Source organism: Panulirus ornatus, chromosome 12 (assembly GCF_036320965.1).
Source record: "Panulirus ornatus isolate Po-2019 chromosome 12, ASM3632096v1, whole genome shotgun sequence".
Taxonomy (NCBI): domain Eukaryota; kingdom Metazoa; phylum Arthropoda; class Malacostraca; order Decapoda; family Palinuridae; genus Panulirus; species Panulirus ornatus.
In genome coordinates this window covers 22606491-22627631 of record NC_092235.1, presented here as the reverse complement: position 1 = coordinate 22627631, position 21141 = coordinate 22606491, and the positions used below count along the sequence as shown (strand labels likewise).

General features: G+C 47.6%; 1 protein-coding gene across 6 annotated transcripts in view; it reads right to left on the bottom strand.

The window, feature by feature from the left end:
* ASPP (Ankyrin-repeat, SH3-domain, and Proline-rich-region containing Protein) overlaps positions 1–21141 on the bottom strand; it is a 317152-nt gene that overhangs the window by 22851 nt on the left and 273160 nt on the right. The window lies entirely within an intron of this gene.

Genomic DNA, 21141 nt, shown 5'->3' with positions numbered 1-21141 from the left:
AACAATAATATCAATAGTAATAATAAGGTTAATCTTTATTCAGATCATTACGTAGCAGGAGATGACCCTAACAGAGCATAGCTATGATGATCCTAACACAGTAAGGCTACAATAATACCAACACCAAGGTCCTAATGACCCTAACATAGCAGGGCTATAATAAACCTAGCAGAGCAAGGCTACAAATGATCCCAACACATAGCTGCAACGATCTGAACACAGCAGGGTTAAAACCATCCCAGAAGAGCAAGGTTACACAATACCAATATAGCACAGCTACAATGATACCAGCAACACCAAGGTTCTGATGGTCCAAACACAGCAAGGCTAACATGATCCCAACAAAGCAAGGTACCAGAGATCCCAACAGAGCAAAGCTTCAATGATCCCAACAGAGCAAGGCTTAAATGATCCCAGCACGATTGCCATGGGTCTGTTGCTGTCATACAAATATCCAACACTTGCAGATTTAATAGGCTTTTCTATAAGTCACCCGTGGTTACATGGTGGCGACAGAAATACAGAGTTTAACATTTTTTCTTCGCTTCCCATCACCTTCCTTCTGTCTTCCAGCAGTAGTATCAATGTTACAGCTTCCCTCTCTCTCTCTCTCTCTCTCTCTCTCTCTCTCTCTTCCAGCAGTAGTGCCAATGTTAGAAGCTTCCCTTTCTCTCTTCCAGCAGTAGTGCCAATGTTAACAGCTTCCCTCTCTTTCTCTCTTCCAGCAGTTGTACCAATGTTAACAGCTTCTCTCTCTCTCTCTCTCTCTCTCTCTCTCTCTCTCTCTCTCTCTCTCTCTCTCTCTCTCTCTTCCAGCAGTAGTGCTAATGCTAACAGCTTCCATCTCTCTCTTCCAGCAGTAGTGCCAACGTTAACAGCTTCCCTCTCTCTCTTCCAGCAGTAGTACCAATATCAACAGCTTCCATCTCTCTCTTCCAGCAGTAGTGCCAATGTTAACAGCTTCCCACTCTCTTCCAGCAGTAGTGCCAACGTTAACAGCTTCCCAGTCTCTTCCAGCAGTAGTGCCAACGTTAACAGCTTCCATCTCTCTTCCAGCAGTAGTACCAATGTTAACAGCTTCCATCCCTCTTTTCTAGCAGTGGTGCCAACGTTAACAGCTTCCCTCATTCTAAAGGACAAATTTGGTACCAAAAAGTCATACTTAATTCTGCCAACATTTACATATCATCATCAAGGTCAATTTATGCTTCTAGCTCCAACCGATGGTGCCAACATTAGACTATTTCCCACAACGCTGCACCACTCGTGCCAACATCAGACTGCTTCTGTCACATTGACAACTGTGATGCCAGCATGACACTGTTTCTGTCCACCTTACACTGATGGTGCCAACATCAGACAGTCCCCGTCAACCTGACACCAGCAGTGCCAACATCAGATTGTCCCCGTCAACTTGACACCAGCAGTGCCAACACCACTGTTTCCCGTCGATCTGACACCAATATTGCCAACATCAGACAGTCCCCGTCAACTTGACACCAGCAGTGCCAACACCAGACTGATTCCCGTCAACTTGACACCAGCAGTGCCAACACCAGACTGATTCCTGTCAACCTGACACCACCATTGCCAACACCAGACTGATTCCCGTCGACCTGACACCAGCAGTGCCAACACCTGACTTTTCTGTCAACCTGACACCACCATTGCCAACACCAGACTGATTCCCGTCGACCTGACACCAGCAGTGCCAACACCTGACTTTTCTGTCAACCTGACACCACCACTGCCAACACCAGACTGTCCCCGTCAACCTGACACCAGTATTGCCAACGGTAACGCAAGACCCGGCAATTTCAACAGTAATGCCAACGTTGGATCTGATTTCTTTTTTTTTTTTTTGTGCTGCCGTTTGTAACGCTGACCACCAGGGAGGGAAGGGGGCGGGGTTGGTTGGTAGGGGGTAGACTCGGTGCCTCCCCCCCCCCATGTCACAGTCGTTGCACGCCAGCCAGAGGGCCTCGTTAAGTCCTCGTTAGTCAGCCAGTGACCCCTGGCAGCGGGTTATGAGGGGGGTGGGGGGGAAGGGGGGGTGGTTAGACCCCCACAACGCCCTGTTATTATCCCCTGGAGCCAATCATGGCGTCCGTCTCGTTTACCCATCACAAATTTATTGCTTTCTTCACCTTGGCCTCGGGGGGGGGGTTCCCCCTTCATCCCCTTCCCCCCCCCCCTTTGTCTACGCTTTATCCATCGCCCTAGCATTTACTTACCCCCCCCCCCCCTTCTCCTTGTGACCCTAAAGAAGGGGGAGTTCCCTAGTCCAGTTTCTTAACACAACCCTGGTTCGAAGGAGGAGGTGGTGGTTGTTTGTTTACGTACGAGCCGTTGCGTGACGTCACCACGATTCCAAGATCCCCCCCCCCCAAGGCGGGGAAGACGAGGGAACACGGTCCACAGATCGCGGTGCTTCGCTGTGAAGTATCAGCCGTGGAAAGGAGATGAATACGCCGGAGAGATGGCAGATGCGTAAATCAACGCTCCAGCACGCATTATAAGAGCAAGATACGAATATATAGGGGAGAAAGAATACTTCCCACTTATTCCCTGCGTGTCGTGGAAGGCGACTAAAAGGGGAGGGAGCAGAGGGCTGGAAATCCTCCCCCCCCCTCTCTCTCTCTCTCTCTCTCTCTCTCTCTCTCTCTCTCTCTCTCTCTCTCTCTCTTTAATTTTCCAAAAGAAGGAACAGAGAAGGGGGCCAAGTGAGGATACTCCCTCAAAGGCCCAGTCCTCTGTTCCTAACGCTACCTCGCCAATGCGGGAAATGGCGAATAGTATGAAAGAAATATATATATATATATATATATATATATATATATATATATATATATATATATATATATATATACATATATATGAGTTGCTGGGCATGGAAAATGTCACAAGGTTTTCGTCATAAAAGTCCTATTTCTTCCACTTTTATATAAAAAAAACGAATAAAATTCTGTTTAGAAAAGAAAAAGAAATGGTCACCACACAGGTAGAGCCCCGCCAGTAATGTCTTTCCAACACAAACCTATTTCTAAAAATTGATATCAAATTATTGATTGATTTAGAATGAAGTTAAAAAGTCACTTCAATATTATGGTGATTGTTAAAAAATAAACAAAATTAGTAACTGATTGAAGATTTTTTTAGTGATTAATTTGAAGTAATAAAATGTTTCGTTATATACAACTTAAATTTCAAGTCATGAAACGTTTCGTTATATACAACATAATTTTTTTTTGTGGGACGAGAAAGAAAATTGCAAATTTTTTGGGGGTATTTTTTCCCTGAAAAAGAAATTAACTCTGCCATATTTTTTTTGTATTTTTTTCTGACGGTAACAGACTGATTTGGAAACTAAGAGTAAAAAAAAAAAAAACTATTTTTTTCAAAGCTGAATATGAATTTTGAGTTAAAATTACGTTGGTGATCATTAAAGATTTGTATTGAAAATATCTGATGGTGATTCTTTTTAAAAAGAATCTATGATGATTATTATTACCTTCATATTTATCAAAGGATCTTGTCGCCTCGGGGGGGGGAGCAGTATGATATATATATATATATATATATATATATATATATATATATATATATATATATATATATATATATATATATAATATATAAATGTTTACCAAATGGCGTCCTAGCTTCGTCTCTTCGATGTATATCAACTGACTGTTATATTTCTCTCTTGTGTCTCCCCTAATGATGTGATTATTACACGAAAGTGCACTTGGGAACTTATCGTGTTTCATTTTTCCCCGTGGACTCATAGGAATATATATATATATATATATATATATATATATATATATATATATATATATATATACAACACAGGACACCGTGTTGAGGAAGAGGAGGTGTGTGTGTGTGTGTGTGTGTGTGTGTGTGTGTGTGTGTGTGTGTGTGTGTGTGTGTGGGAGGGGGGATGGGGATGGGGGGGGGGTAATGCCAACAGCATTTCACACGTAATTATCCAATCGTTACATCGAGCCGACCCAAAACAGCTGGACAAGCGTCTGGGCGCCAGCCCCGCCCGCTCTCTCTCTCTCTCTCTCTCTCTCTCTCTCTCTCTCTCTCTCTCTCTCTCTCTCTCTCTCTCATAGGGACTGATCGCGCCAGGGGACGCGAGATAGATAGATAGATAGAGAGAGAGAAAGATAGATAGATAGATAGAGAGAGAGAGAGAGAGAGAGAGAGAGAGAGAGAGAGAGAGAGAGAGAGAGAGAGAGAGAGAGAGAGTTAAGCATGACCCATCCCAAAGACGTGGGATAATGCACCACTAGAACTCGCTCTCTCTGCTCTCCCCCCTCCCCTCCCCTCACCCCCTCTTCCCCCCTCCCCACCCCCCCATGGGGCGCTACCGGACGAACGTGTGTCAAAATATGAACTCATAAAATATTGTGTTTTCCCCCCCTCCCCTCCCTTTCCCCTTCCCCCCTTAACAACTGAGGAGGGGAGAGGGAGGGGAAGGTCTTCTTCCCCCCCTCCCTTCCCTTGCCCACTCCCCCTCCCTCTAGACAACTGAGGAGGGGGAGAGAGAGGGGGGGGGGTTACACGGGAAGTTCCACCCTCCCTCCACGTTCCATGCACGAACCACCCCCCCACCTACCTCCCCCACCCCCTTCCCCCCTCCCCAAAGTTCCAGCGTCCAGCCACGAACCGAACACCCCCCCCCACCCACACCCACCCCCTCCCTCCCTCCCCCCGCTAAGGTTCCAGCGTCCATCCAACTTCCCCTCCCCCTTCCCCCCCTCTCCCTCCCTCCAAGTTCCATCTAATATTCCTCACGATGGATTTGGAGGTCTTCCACACACACACACACACACACACACACACACACACATACACACACACACACACACACATCCCACCCCTACAATTTTTTTTTTGCCTAGTTTCCAAAAAAAGAAGAAAAAAAATTTAATTATGGTCGATTCTAAACGACCCTGGAGGTTGTAACGAGAGCACAAACGAGTGGGTGAGGTTAATTGCCCCCTGAAGGCTGTTACTGGCCATTGTGAGCTAACTATACCATTCATGGTGTCAAGAGAGGCGCTTTCTACATCCATATATGCAAATGACATGTTACACACACAAGCTGTACCCTCATCTCTCGTTATGTAATTCCCCCCCCTCCAACCCCCTCTCTCTCTCCCCCCTCAACCCCACTCATGTATCCGTGTGTGTGTGTGTGTGTGTGTGTGTGTGTGTGTGTATACACTGCTGTAGTAGGTGCTGTACGTACGTACCTTCCCTCTCTCTCTCTCTCTCTCTCTCTCTCTCTCTCTCTCTCTCTCCTCTCTCTCTCTCTCGTTCAATACTGTAACGTGACGAGGGGGAGGGAGGGAGGAGGGAGGGAGGTCATAAGGGCGTAACCAACCACCCCCTCCTCCGCCGGATGATGGGGGGTGGGTGGGTGTACCTCTCTCCCCTCCCCTTCCAGCAGTAGTGCCAACGTTAACAGCTTCCACTCTCCTCCAGCAGTATACCAATGTTAACACTTCCATCCCTCTTTTTAGCAGTGGTGCCAACGTTAACAGCTTCCCTCATTCTAATGGACAAATTTGGTACCAAAAAGTCAAAACAAAATTCTGCCAACATTTAACCATATCAGCATCAAGGTCAATTTATGCTTCTAGCTCCAACCGATGGTCCAACATTAGACTATTTCCCACAACGCTGCACCACTGGTGCCAACATCAGACTGCTTCTGTCCATGCACTGTGGCACATAACCTGTTCGTCGACCTAACTAATGGTGCCAACACTACGTCCCGTAAACCCTTGACACCACTTTTTGCCAACACAGTTTGTCCCCGTCAACCTTGAACCCCAAGCGTCGCCACACCAGAGCCCCCCGATTCCCGTCAACTTGACACCAGCAGTGCCAACACCAGACTGATTCCTTGTCAACACTGACACCAACCAAATTGCCAACACCAGACTGATTCCCGTCGACCTGACACCAGCAGTGCCAACACCTGACTTTTCTGTCAACCTGACACCAACCATTGCCAACACCAAAGACTGATTCCCGTCGACCTGACACCAGCAGTGCCAACACCTGACTTTTCTGTCAACCTGACACCACCACTGCCAACACCAGACTGTCCCCGTCAACCTGACACCAGTATTGCCAACGGTAACGCAAAAACCCGGCAATTTCAACAGTAATGCCAACGTTGGATCTGATTTCTTTTTTTTTTTTTTTGTGCTGCCGTTTGTAACGCGGGACCACCAGGGAGGGAAGGGGGCGGGTTGGTTGGTAGGGGGTAGACTCCGGTGCCTCCCCCCCCCTATGTCACAGTCGTTGCACGCCAGCCAGAGGGCCTCGTTAAGTCCTCGTTAGTCAGCCAGTGACCCTGGTAGCTGGGGGGTTATGAGGGGGGTGGGGGGAAGGGGGGTGGTTAGACCCCCACAACGCCCTGTTATTATCCCCTGGAGCCAATCATGGCGTCCGTCCTGTTTACACCATCACAAATTTATTGCTTTCTTCACCTTTGGGCCCCGGGGGGGGTCCCCCTTCATCCCCTTCCCCCCCCCCCTTTTGTCTACGCTTTATCCATCGCCCTAGCATTTACTTTCCCCCCCCCCCTCGTCCTTGTGACCCAAAGAAAGGGGGGTTCCCTAGTCCAGTTTCTTAACACAACCCCTGGTTCGAAGGAGGGGGTGGTTGTTTGTTTACGTACGAGCCGTTGCGTGACGTCACCCACGATTCCAAGATCCCCCCCCCCCCAAGGCGGGGAAGACGAGGGAACACGGTCCACAGATCGCGGTGCTTCGCTGTGAAGTAATCAGCCGTGGAAAGGAGATGAATACGCCGGAGAGATGGGAGATGCGTAAATCAACGCTCCAGCACGCATTATAAGAGCAAGATAAAGAATATATAGGGGAGAAAGAATACTTCCACTTATTCCCTGCGTGTCGTAGAAGGGGACTAAAAGGGGAGGGAACGAGGGCTGGAAAATTTTTTTCCCCCTCCTCTCTTCTCCCCTCTCATCTCTCTCTCTCTCTCTCTCTCTCTCTTTAATTTTTCCCAAAAGAAGGAACAGAGAAGGGGGCCAAGTGAGGATACTCCCTCAAAAGGCCCAGTCCTCTGTTCCTAACGCTACCTCGCCAATGCGGGAAATGGCGAATAGTATGAAAAAAATATTATATATATATAAAATATATATATATATATATATATATATATAAAATAAAATATATATATATATATATAGTTGCTGGGCATGGAAAATGTCACAAGGTTTTCGTCATAAAAGTGCTATTTCTTCCACTTTTATATAAAAAAAAACGAATAAAATTCTGTTTAGAAAAGAAAAAGAAATGGTCACCACACAGGTAGAGCCCCGCTAGTAATGTCTTTCCAACACAAACCTATTGAAAAAAATTGATATCAAATTATTGATTGATTTGGAATGAAGTTAAAACAGTCACTTCGATATTATGGTGATTGTTAAAAAATAAACAAAATTAGTAACTGATTGAAGATTTTTTTAGTGATTAATTTGAAGTAATAAAATGTTTCGTTATATACAACTTAAATTTCAAGTCATGAAACGTTTCGTTATATACAACATAAATTTTTTTTTGTGGGACGAGAAAGAAAATTGCAAATTTTTTTGGGGTATTTTTTTTCCCTGAAAAAGAAATTAACTCTGCCATATTTTTTTTTATTTTTTTTCTGAAGGTAACAGACTGATTTGGAAACTAAGAAAAAAAAAAAAAAAACTATTTTTTTCAAAGTGAATATGAATTTTGAATTAAAATTACGTTGTTGATCATTAAAGATTTGTATTGAAAATATCTGATATGTGATTCTTATATAAAAAATCTATAATGATATATATTACCTTCAATATATATCAAAGATCTTGTCCCTCGTGGGGGGGGGAGCAGTATGAATATATATATAATAAATGTTTACCAAATGGCGTCCTAGCTTCGTCTCTTCGATGTATATCAACTGACTGTTATATTTCTCTCTTGTGTCTCCCCTAATGATGTGATTATTACAACGAAAGTGCACTTGGGAACTTATCGTGTTTCATTTTTCCCCCGTGGACTCATAGGAATAATAATATATATATATATATATATATATATAATATATAATAATATATATATATATATATATACAACACAGGACACCGTGTTGAGGAAGAGGAGGAGGAGTGTGTGGTGTGTGTGTGTGTGTGGTGTGTGTGTGTGTGTGTGTGTGAGTGGGAGGGGGTAATGGGGATGGGGGGGGGTAATGCCAACAGCATTTCACACGTAATTATCCAATCGTTACATCGAGCCGACCCAAAACAGCTGGACAAGCGTCTGGGCGCCAGCCCCGCTCATCTCTCTCTCTCTCTCCTCTCTTCTCATCATCCTCTCTCTCTCTCCTCTCTCTCTCTCTCTCTCTCTCATAGGGACTGATCGCGCCAGGGGACGCGAGATAGATAGATAGATAGAGAGAGAGAAAGATAGATAGATAGATAAGATAGATAGAGATAGAGAGAGAGAGAGAGAGAGAGAGAGAGAGAGAGAGAGAGAGAGAGAGAGTTAAGCATGACCCATCCCAAAGACGTGGGATAATGCACCACTAGAACTCGCTCTCTCTGCTCTCCCCCCTCCCCTCCCCTCACCCCCTCTTCCCCCCCCCCCCCTCACCTCACCACCCCCCATGGGGCGCTACCAGGACGAACGTGTGGTCAAAATATGAACTCATAAAATATTGTGTTCCCCCCCCCCTCCCTTCCTTCCCCCCTTACAACTGAGGAGGGGGAAGGGGAAGGTCTTCTTCCCCCCTCCCTCTCTCCCTTCCCCCTCTAGACAACTGAGGAGGGGGAGAGGGGAGAAGGGGGGTGGGGGGGTCACACGGGAAGTTCCACCCTCCCTCCACGTTCCATGCACGAACCACCCCCCCCCACCCCCCACCCTTCCCCCTCCCCAAAGTTTCCAGCGTCCAGCCACGAACCGAAACCCCCAACCCACCCACACCCACCCCCCCCCCTCCCCCCGCTAAGGTCCACCTCCACTACCTTCTCCTTTCCCCCCCCCTCCCACGAAGTTCCAGCGTCCATCCAACTTCCCCTTTCCCTCCCCCCCCCCTCTCCCTCCCTCCAAGTTCCATCTAATATTCCTCACAATGGATTTGGAGGTCTTCCACACACACACACACACACACACACACACACACACACACATACACACACACACACACACACACACACACACACACATCCCACCCCTACAATTTTTTTTTTGCCTAGTTTCCAAAAAAAGAAGAAAAAAAATTTAATTATGGTCGATTCTAAACGACCCTGGAGGTTGTAACGAGAGCACAAACGAGTGGGTGAGGTTAATTGCCCCCTGAGGGCTGTTACTGGCCATTGTGAGCTAACTATACCATTCATGGGGTCAAGAGAGGCGCTTTCTGCATCCATATATGCAAATGACATGTTACACATACAAGCTGTACCCTCATCTCTCGTTATGTAATTCCCCCCCCCTCCAACCCCCCTCTCTCTCCCCCCTCAACCCCACTCATGTATCCGTGTGTGTGTGTGTGTGTGTGTGTGTGTGTGTGTGTATACACTGCTGTAGTGGGTGCTGTACGTACGTACCTTCCCTCTCTCTCTCTCATCTCTCTCTCTCTCCTCTCTCCTCTCTCTCTCTCTCTCGTGTCATCATCAATTCGTTCACGTAACTGTAACGTGACGAGGGGGAGGGGAGGAGGAGGAGGAGGTCATAAGGGCGTAACCAACCACCCCCTCCTCCGCCGGATGATGGAGGGGGGGGTGTAGGGGGGTGTGTGTGGAGACAAGGTGTGGCCAGGGTGGGGGGGGGGGAGCGTGTGTGTGTGTGTGTGTGTGTGTGTGGTGTGTGTGTGTGGTGTGTGTGTGTGTGGGAGCTTCACTCTTGCATGACCGTCCCGTCAATCATGCAAGGTGACCACTACGATCAATGTGGAGGGATACGCCCTTCTGGAACCTTACACACACACACACACACACACACACACACACACACACACACACACACACGTACGTACGTACGTACACACATACACCACCTCACTGGCTGCTTGCTTCCAACCTCCTCCAACTCTCTCTCTCTCTCTCTCTCTCTCTCTCTCTCTCTCTCTCTCTCTCTCTCTCTCTCTCTCTCACCTCACCTGTTAACGACCCTTCACCCCCCCCCAACCAATGGGTGTGTAGTTTGAGCTTCCAGGGTCGTACCACATGTGTTAACGAACCACCCCCCACCTCCCCCCCACCCACACAGGCAGCCAGTGGGTGTAACTTGAGGTGGGGGGAGGGGAGGGGAGGGGGAGGGTCGTACCACACGTGTTAAGGGAGGGAAGTCCTCCCTCCCTTCCTTCCCTCCCTCCCTCCTCTGTTCTTGTTGTTGTTGTTGTTGATATCATTGTCTTGCGCCAGGTTTTCGTATGTGTGTATATACATCACCGTTGGAGGGGGGGGGGGAGTTAGAGAGAGAGAGAGAGAGAGAGAGAGAGAGAGAGAGAGAGAGAGAGAGAGAGAGAGAGAGAGAGTTGAAAACAGCCAGTGAGAGGTGTGTGTGTGTGTGTGTGTGTGTGTGTGTGTGTGTGTGTGTGTGTGTGGACATACCCCGTGGACTAGCACTGTCTTCCCCCGCCCGGCGCCAGAGTCAATCAAGGGTTTAATTAACGTGTGCACATCACACTATCCTCGACCATCACGTGTGTCGTCTCCCCTCCCCCTCCTCAACCCCCCCCCTCAACCACACACTGGGGCCTTTCCCCCACCCCTCCCTCTGACACCTCCCCCTCTCCCCCCTCCCCATGTCTCCCACGGGGGCTCTCTCCCCCACACACGGGGAGAGAGAGAGAGAGAGAGAGAGAGAGAGAGAGAGAGAGAGAGAGAGAAACACCCACACCCCCCCACATCCACAGACCTCTCCTCCCCCTCCCCCCCCACTATCTCCCATGTAGAGGGAGGGGGTATTTCCTTCATCATCGTCTCCCCCCAACCAAAACCTTCTCTTTCCACCCCCTCCCTCCCTCTGCCTTCGTACCCTTCCCCCTTCCCCTCACCACCACCACCCCCTCCCCTTTCCCGCCGTCCTGAGGGGGGGGAGGGAAGGGGTGGGGGGAGGGAGGAGGGGGGGAGGGGCAACAGTAAACTCAATTACCGTCTGTCTGTCTGTCTGTCTGTCTGTTGACACATATAGCCTAGCCCTCCAATTGCCTCGCCCTATTACAAACTGGCAACCCCCCTTCCCCTCCTCCACTCCCCCCCTCCCACCCCTTTGCCTCCAACGCCTTCCCTTCCACACACACCCCATCCCTTCCCCCTAGCCCAATTCTATCCCCAGTCCCTATTTTAATTCATCCCATCCCAATTAATTCTACCTCTATCCCTATTAATTCATCCCATCCCAATTAATTCTATCCCCTATCCCTATTAATTCATCCCATCCCAATTAGTTCTACCTCTATCCCTATCAATTTATCCCATCCCAATTAATTCTATCCCCTATCCCTATTAATTCATCCCATCCCAATTAGTCCTACCTCTATCCCTATTAATTCATCCCACCCCAATTAATTCTATCCCCTATCCCTATTAATCTATCCCAGTCCCACTGGTATTACCTCAACTAGGGATTTGCCCTCCAGCACAATCAATTATTCATTGATCTTCTCCAAGACGAGTGAGCCATATTGTGAATCACTGTTCCATTCCACGTGCCAGTCGTCCATCTTGTGAATCACTGTTCCATTCCACGTGCCAGTCGTCCATCTTGTGAATCACTGTTCCATTCCACGTGCCAGTCGTCCATCTTGTGAATCACTGTTCCATTCCACGTGCCAGTCGTCCATCTTGTGAATCACTGTTCCATTCCACGTGCCAGTCGTCCATCTTGTGAATCACTGTTCCATTCCACGTGCCAGTCGTCCATCTTGTGAATCACTGTTTCATTCCACGTTCCAGTCGTCCATCTTGTGAATCACTGTTTCATTCCACGTTCCAGTCGTCCATCTTGTGAATCACTGTTCCATTCCACGTGCCAGTCGTCCATCTTGTGAATCACTGTTCCATTCCACGTGCCAGTCGTCCATCTTGTGAATCACTGTTTCATTCCACGTTCCAGTCGTCCATCTTGTGAATCACTGTTCATTCCACGTTCCAGTCGTCCATCTTGTGAATCACTGTTCCATTCCACGTGCCAGTCGTCCATCTTGTGAATCACTGTTCCATTCCACGTGCCAGTCGTCCATCTTGTGAATCACTGTTTCATTCCACGTTCCAGTCGTCCATCTTGTGAATCACTGTTCATTCCACGTTCCAGTCGTCCATCTTGTGAATCACTGTTCATTCCACGTTCCAGTCGTCCATCTTGTGAATCACTGTTCCATTCCACGTGCCAGTCGTCCATCTTGTGAATCACTGTTCCATTCCACGTGCCCGTCGTCCATCTTGTGAATCACTGTTCCATTCCACGTGCCCGTCGTCCATCTTGTGAATCACTGTTCCATTCCACGTGCCAGTCGTCCATCTCATGAACCCCACTGATCCATTCCACGTGCCAGCTATCTAACCCCCCCCCCCCTCTGTTTCACCCTAACGAACCAATGGTTTACCGGCACCACTCATATAACCCCCCCTCCCCTTCCTTCCCCCTCCCCCTCCCCCACCACGACGAATCACCCCTCCCCCCCTACGACGAATCACCCTCCCTTCCCCCTCCCCCACCACGACGAATCACACCCCTCCTCTCCCTTCCCCACCCACCCCCCTACGACGAATCACCCCCCCTCCCCTTCCCCACCCCCCTACGACGAATCACCCCCTCCCCCCTTCCCCCTCTACGAAGCCACTGACTCACCGTAAGAGGGCGTCGTCATTCACCCATCACCGGAGGCCAGTGGGGGTCCTCCTCCTCCTCCTCCTCCATCCCCCTCCTCCCCAACACCCCCCCACCCCCCCTCCCTAACACCGTGAGCAGGAACAATACGAGAGGCTGGGGATCGAACCCCGGGAGTGGCCAGCGAATCACACACACACACACACACACACACACACACACACACACACACATTAACCTTACGAGTGGATTCGTCGTTTCATTTCGTTCGCGATCGTCCAATAGGGTGATTACCGTCTTAATCTTAGGCCATTCGTCTGTCTAACGACCGCTAACCCCCCCCCCCCCCCACTTACCCCCACCCATCCCCTACCCCTTCCCATCTTTTAATTTAACAGACATTTGTCTGTCTGTGTAGGCAGTGCGTATCGCCTAGTCTGTGTGCGTGCGTTAACCAGCGCGTATCGCCTAGTCTGTGTGCGTTAACCAGTGCGTATCGCCTAGTCTGTGTGCGTTGACCAGCGCGTATCGCCTAATCTGTGTGCGTTAGGAAGGGCGTATCGCCTAATCTGTGTGCGTTAGAAAGGGCGTATCGCCTAGTCTGTGTGAGTTGACCAGCGCGTATCGCATAGTCTGTATGCGTTAGTCAGTGCGTACCGCCTAGTCTGTATGCGTTAGTCAGTGCGTATCGCCTAGTCTGTGTATGTTAACCAGTGCGTACCGCCTAGTCTGTATGCGTTAGCCAGTGCGTATCGCCTAGTCTGTGTGCGTTGGGAAGGGCGTCTGTACCAATGTCTGTGAGGGAAGTGGTGGTGTCTGTGTCCTCTTCTTGTTTATATCAAAATATCTACCATGCGTCTATTGAATGAGGGAGGGCGGGTGTGGGGGTTGAATGGGGGGTAGGTGTGTGTGTGTGTGTGTGTGTGTGTGTGTGTGTGTGTGTGTGTGTGTGTGTTGGGGGGGGGATTCGACCCTGGGGGGAGGGGGGGCCCCCTCGTTGTACATTCAGGACCAGCCAGGCCTAAACACGTCATGGCCACAAGCAATACGTCTTTTTTTGTGTTGTTGCTGTTGTTTTCGCACACACACACGAGAGAGAGAGAGAGAGAGAGAGAGAGAGAGAGAAGAAAGGAAAGGATAGATAGATACATACATACATAGGTAGATAGATAAGTAAATAGACAAAGAGAGAGTGAGAGAGAGAGAGAGAGAGAGAGAGAGAGAGAGAGAGAGAGAGAGAGAGAGAGAGAGAGAGAGAGAGAGGACTCACCATCAGTTTTCTCCCTCCAGCGTCTGAGTGAGTTTTCTTCCCGTGTTTTTTCTTTACTAATAATAATATTATTTTTTTTAGCTGTTTTTTAATCATCTATTTATTTTTTTCTTAGCACCATGGGATGGGATGGTCCGTGCACCATGGGATGGGATGGTCCGTGCACCATGGGATGGGATGGTCCGTGCACCATGGGATGGGATGGTCCGTGCACCATGGGATGGGAATGGTCCGTGCACCATGGGATGGGAATGGCCCGTGCACCATGGGATGGGATGGTCCGTGCACCATGGGATGGGAATGGCCCGTGCACCATGGGATGGTATGGTCCGTGCACCATGGGATGGGAATGGTCCGTGCACCATGGGATGGGATGGTCCGTGCACCATGGAATGGGATGGTCCGTGGCAACACACGCTTCCTTAAGTTAATATAATCTTTTTTTTCTACCTTTTTAAATCTAATTTCATGAAGGAATAGTTTACAGTGAGTGTCGGTGGTAACTTACGATGGTCTGCGAGGTCTTCTACAACCCTTCCCGTCCCCAAAGGTGGGGTCTGGGACCTTACGTGTACCTTACGATGGTTTGGGAGGTCTTCTAACACCCCCTACAGTGAAGTCTTCTACCCCACTACAGGTGGGTCTGGGACCTTACGTATACCTTATGATGGTTTGGGAGGTCTTCTACACCCCCCACAGCTGGGTCTGGGACCTTACCTTACCTTACATATACCTTACGATGGTTTGGGAGGTCTTCTACACCCCACACAGCTGGGGTCTGTGACCTTACGTATACCTTACGATGGTTTGGGAGGTCTTCTACACCCTACACAGCTGGGGTCTGGGACCTTACGTATACCTTACGATGGTTTGGGAGGTCTTCTACCCCCCACAGCTGGGGTCTGGGACCTTACGTATACCTTATGATGGTTTGGGAGGTCTTCTACACCCCCCACAGCTGGGTCTGGGACCTTACCTTACCTTAATATACCTTACGATGGTTTGGGAGGTCTTCTACACCACCCACAGCTGGGGTTTGGGACCTTACCTTACGTATACCTTACGATGGTTTGGAAGGTCTTCTATCCCCTTCACAGCTGGGGTCTGTGACCTTACCTTACCTTACGTATACTTTACGATGGTTTGGGAGGTCTTCTTCTACCCTTCCCCTACCCCCCCACCACAGCAACGATGGTATCGGGGGAGGGGGGGGAAGGGGAGGTGTGGTAGGTCTTCTACAACCCCCCCCTCACCCCCCCAACACAAGTGGGTCTTCTGGACCCAGCCAGCCAACGAGCCCGGGCTCGTCTCCATCCCTCGCCCTAATTAACATTTCAACACACCGTCGAACCACAGAAGGTCGAGGGGGGGGGGGGGGGGTGGAGGTGGTCTCTCTCTCTCTCTCCATTATGCAAAGGTGACATTTTCGATCCCAGTGATCCACAAAGCTGGGGGGGGGGATAAACCCCCCAATCCCCCATCCCCATCCCCATCATCTCACCACCACCACCACCATTTCTCTCTCTCTCTCTCTCTCTCTCTCTCTCTCTCTCTCTCTCTCTCTCTCTCTCTCTCTCTCTCTCTCCCTCTATTCCACCCCCCTCCATCACAAAATCCGTCCGGCTCTCTCCCACAGAGAGAGAGAGAGAGAGAGAGAGAGAGAGAGAGAGAGAGAGAGAGAGAGAGAGGCGGGCGCACTCTGGGGTGAGGATGAGGGGAGGGAGGGGGGCTCCCCTCTCCCCTCCCGTCGACGACACACACACACACACAGACCAGCGAGGGTCTGTTTCACCGCCGTCCACACGAAAGAGCAACAGACAAGGGGGGTCTGTGTCACAGTGTTCCAAATGGAGATTCAAAAGGGGGAACAGATGCCCTTCAAAGGGGGAACAGATGCCCTTCAAAGGGGGAACAGATGCCCTTCAAAGGGGGAACAGATGCCCTTCAAAGGGGGAACAAATTCTCTTCAAGGGGAACAGATGCCCTTGAAAGGGGGAACAAATGCCCTTCAAAGGGGAACAGATGCCCTTCAAAAGGGGAACAGATGCTCTTCAAAGGGGAACAGATGCCGTAAAACTTAACAAATCTATTCCCCCTCACTGTCTCCCTCAAAGTCTAAATGGTCAATTAACATGTGTTAGCAGAAGTCTGTTGTCTTGAGGGAAAGCAGTCCGGTCACCTCTGTGTTTCTGCTGCCCTGGGTCGTCTTGACCACATAACTACACTGATAACAGAGATAAGATATGTAGGGTCGTCCTGATAACTTAATTAAAGTGATAATAAAGATAAATACAGTAAGTGGGAACTGATAAAGGAGATAACAAAGATAAATACAGTAAGTGGGAACTGATAAAGGAGATAACAAAGATAAATACAGTAAGTGTGAACTGATAAAGGAGATAACAAAGATAAAGACAGTAAGTGTGAACTGATACAGGAGATAACAAAGATAAAGACAGTAAGTGTGAACTGATACAGGAGATAACAAAGATAAATACAGTAAGTGTGAACTGATAAAGGAGATAACAAAGATAAATACAGTAAGTGTGAACTGATAAAGGAGATAACAAAGATAAATACAGTAAGTGGGAACTGATAAAGGAGATAACAAAGATAAATACAGTAAGTGTGAACTGATAAAGGAGATAACAAAGATAAATACAGTAAGTGTGAACTGATAAAGGAGATAATAAAGATAAATACAGTAAGTGTGAACTGATAAAGGAGATAACAAAGATAAATACAGTAAGTGGGAACTGATTAAGGAGATAACAAAGATAAATACAGTAAGTGTGAACTGATTAAGGAGATAACAAAGATAAATACAGTAAGTGTGAACTGATAAAGGAGATAACAAAGATAAATACAGTGTGAACTGATAAAGGAGATAACAAAGATAAATACAGTAAGTGTGAACTGATAAAGGAGATAACAAAGATAAATACAGTAAGTGTGAACTAATAAAGGAGATAACAAGGAAAAGGTGACTTTAAGTACAAAAAAAAAATTGCCTTCCAAAATTACATACTTTTTTGCACATTAAAATCGTATTGTTCAACGAAAAATTTATTAAATGACGCAAATAACTTATAAATTGGGTATGCTAATGTATGCATAAGTAAGTAACTAAGATCCACACTGCATTGTGTGTACACTCTCATTACCATAAATTTGCATATTCAGAAACTCTCGTACACTTTAATTAACTAGCGGTTAACGAAGAGGACTAGGTCCACACGGGTTGTAAACGAAGGCAACTAGGTTCACACAGGTGGTTAACGAAGGCGACTAGTTCCACACAGGTCATTAACGAAAGCGACTAGGTCCACACAGGTGGTTAACGAAGACGTCTAGGTCCACACAGGTGGTTAACGAAGACGACTGGTTCCACACAGGTGGTTAACGAAGGCGATTAGGTCCACACAGGTGGTTAACGAAAGCGACTAGGTCCACACGGGTGGTTAACGAAGGCGACTAGGTCCACACAGGTGATTAACGAAGGCGACTAGGTCCACAGAGGTGGTTAACGAAGACGATTAGGTCCACAGAGGTGGTTAACGAAGACGACTAGGTCCACACAGGTGGTTAACGAAGACGACTAGTTCCTCACAGGTGGTTAACGAAGGCGATTAGATCCACACAGGTGGTTCAAGAAGGCGCTAGGTCCATATGGGTGGTTAACGAAGACGACTAGGTCCACAGGCGGTTAACGAAGACGACTAGGTCCGCACAGGTGGTTAACGAAAGCGACTAGGTCCACACAGGTGGTTAACGAAAGCGACTAGGTCCACACGGGTGGTTAACGAAGGCGACGACTAGGTCCACACCTGGGTAGCCAGGCGCTTAACGAAGACTACAACTGGGTAGACAGGCGCTTAACGAAGACTACGGCCACAGGTACTTAACGAAGACTCGTCCACACCTGGGAACACAAAAGGCGCTTAACGAGGACTCGTCCACACCTGGGTGCACAAAGGCGCTTAACGGTAAAACGATTCTGGACCTAATGAGTGGGAGAAGGAGGAGTCAACAGAAAGCCCCTGTTAAACGGTAAAGACGATAAAACAGATGACCACAGGTCAACAGAGAGAGGGCGTCCATGGCTTGACCAACGCCAGTGTGTGTGTGTGTGTGTGTGTGTGTGTGTGTGTGTGTGTGTGTGTTTAAAAAGGCCCGAGTTCTGATTTGAGGAGGGGGAGAGAGAGAGAGGGAGGAGGAGGATGAGGAGGAGGAAGTGGAGGAGGAGGGGGAGGGAGTGGAGTAGGAAGAGGAAGAAGAGGAGGAGGAGGGAGGAGGAGGAGGAGGAGGAGGAGGAGGAGGAGGAGGAGGAAGAAGAAGAAGAAGAAGAAGAAGAATTTAGAGGTGGTAGAGGAGGAGGAGGAGGAGGAGGAGGAGGAGGAGGAGGAGGAGGAGGAGGAGGTGGTAGAGGAGGAGGAGGAGGAGGAAGCCCCCTAGGGAAACCTCGCTGCTGGGGCTTCCCTCCTGAAGCAGTTGTGTGTGTGTGTGTGTGTGTGTGTGTGTGTGTGTGTGTGTGTGTGTGTGTGTGTGTGTGGGGGGGGGGGGGGGGGGGACAGGAGGACAACGGATCAAATTGGATTATGACGCTTGGTATAAAATCACAGCTACAGACAGACAGACACAGTCATACAAACAGACAGACACACAGACAACCACAGACACAGACACAGAAAACCACAGACACAGATAGACAGACAACCACAGAAAGCCACAAACACAGCAAGACAGGAGGAATATATATATATATATATATATATATATATATATATATATATATATATATATATATATATATATATATATATATATATATATATATCGAAAAATATACATTGGACGAAAAACTACAGTAAAGATCTCTCTCTCTCTCTCTCTCTCTCTCTCTCTCTCTCTCTCTCTCTCTCTCTCTCTCTCTCTCTCACCACACCAACTCGTCTCTCTTCCCTCTCGTGCCAAGTCTGGCCCCAAACGTACCTGAGGAAGAAAAGAAAGAAAGGTTAATACTTGGGCTATTGCTACACTGGGGCGGTGGCGGGAATGTTGGAGATCAGCTGGAATATTCCAGGCATAAGTGGGAATGTTGGAGCAAGCTGGAGGGGCATGTGGTATTATTATTATTATTATTATTATTATTATTATTATTATTATTATCATTATTACTATTATTATTATTATTCTTATTATATATAATAATAATAATAATAATAATAATAATAATAATAATAATAATAATAATTATTATTATTATTATTATTATTATTATTATTATTATTGTTATTATCATTATTACTATTATTATTATTATTGTTATTATCATTATAATAATAATAATAATAATAATAATAATAATAATAATAATAATAATAATAATTATTATTATTATTATTATTATTATTATGATGATGATGATGATGATGGTGATGAATGGAATTGTTGGAGATGATGCTACGGGAATCGATGGAGATGATGCGGCAATTGTTGGAGATGAGAATGTAAGATTGTTGGAGATGATATAGCACAACTGTTGGAGATGATGATGAAGGAACTGTTGGAGATGATATAGCACAACTGTTGGAGATGATGATGAAGGAACTGTTGGAGATGATATAGCACAACTGTTGGAGATGATGATGAAGGAACTGTTGGAGATCATATAGCAACACTGTTGGAGATGATGATGATGAAGGAACTGTTGGAGATCATATAGCCAAACTGGTGGAGACGATGATGATGAAGGAACTGTTGGAGACGATACAGCAGGAGTGTTGGAGATAATAATCTCTATTCAGAAGAGAGTGAACAGTGTTGCCGTGAACAGATTGTTCATCTCCAACATTTCGACATAACTTGTTCTCTGGCTGAACATACGAACAGAAGACATAAAAAAAATATATATAAATGATGATAAATAATTTATCAACATCATTAAATCTATGTCTTAAAGGCAGTAAGTAAGAGAAGGTCACAATTGAAACTTAGGGGATGTTTGATGAAAGTGTTGGAGACACGATGAAAGTGTTGGAGACACCATGGAAGTGTTGGAGACACGATGAAAGTGTTGGAGACACCATGGAAGTGTTGGAGACACGATGAAAGTGTTGGAGACACCTATGGAAGTGTTGGAGACAGTATGCAAGTGTTGGAGACACTATGGAAGTGTTGGAGACACCTATGGAAGTGTTGGAGACACTATGAAAGTGTTGGAGACACTATAGCAGTATTGGAGATACTATGAAAGTGTTGGAGACACGATAGCAACGTTGGAGACGCCATATCGATCCTCAAGTCCTTCTCACACACACACACACACACACACACACACACACACACACACACACACACACATACACACACACACACACACACACACACACACATATAAATTCCCAACAGATTACAATTGCATAAGTCCTTTCGAATGTGTGTGTGTGTGTGTGTGTGTGTGTGTGTGTAGTCAGTGGAGGGGGACGGGGGGGGGTGTGCGTGCGTAAGGCTGTGGACCGATAGACAATCTATCGTGCGCTGGGGCCCCCTTCTTGGACGATAATCACAGCCCTTAATCATATATACGTATCCTGGAGACCTGGGGGGCCACGCCCTTAGGGCTGGCCCTTCCCTCCTCCTGTAGGAGGGTGGTGGCCTCCTCCTCCTCGCCCCTCTCTACCTGTAGAAGGACTCTCGAGCCCCCGGGGGCCCCCGCCAGGAGCGGGGCGGGGCCATAAGGAAACAACGCCAGAGGACTTCCAAGAAGACATTAGCCATTGAGCCACTGTATGTATACACGGCTCGAGCGAGCCAGCCTCTCTCTCTCTCTCTCTCTCTCTCTCTCTCTCTCTCTCTCTCTCTCTCTCTCTCTCTCTCTTCCCTCACTCTCCACACTCACTCACTCACTCGTCACACACTCCTACACCATTGCAGACGGGGGTAACCAGCTGTTGAAGTGGGAGCCATCACAAGCCCAGCTGGTTACGTCTCATCATGACACCCTCC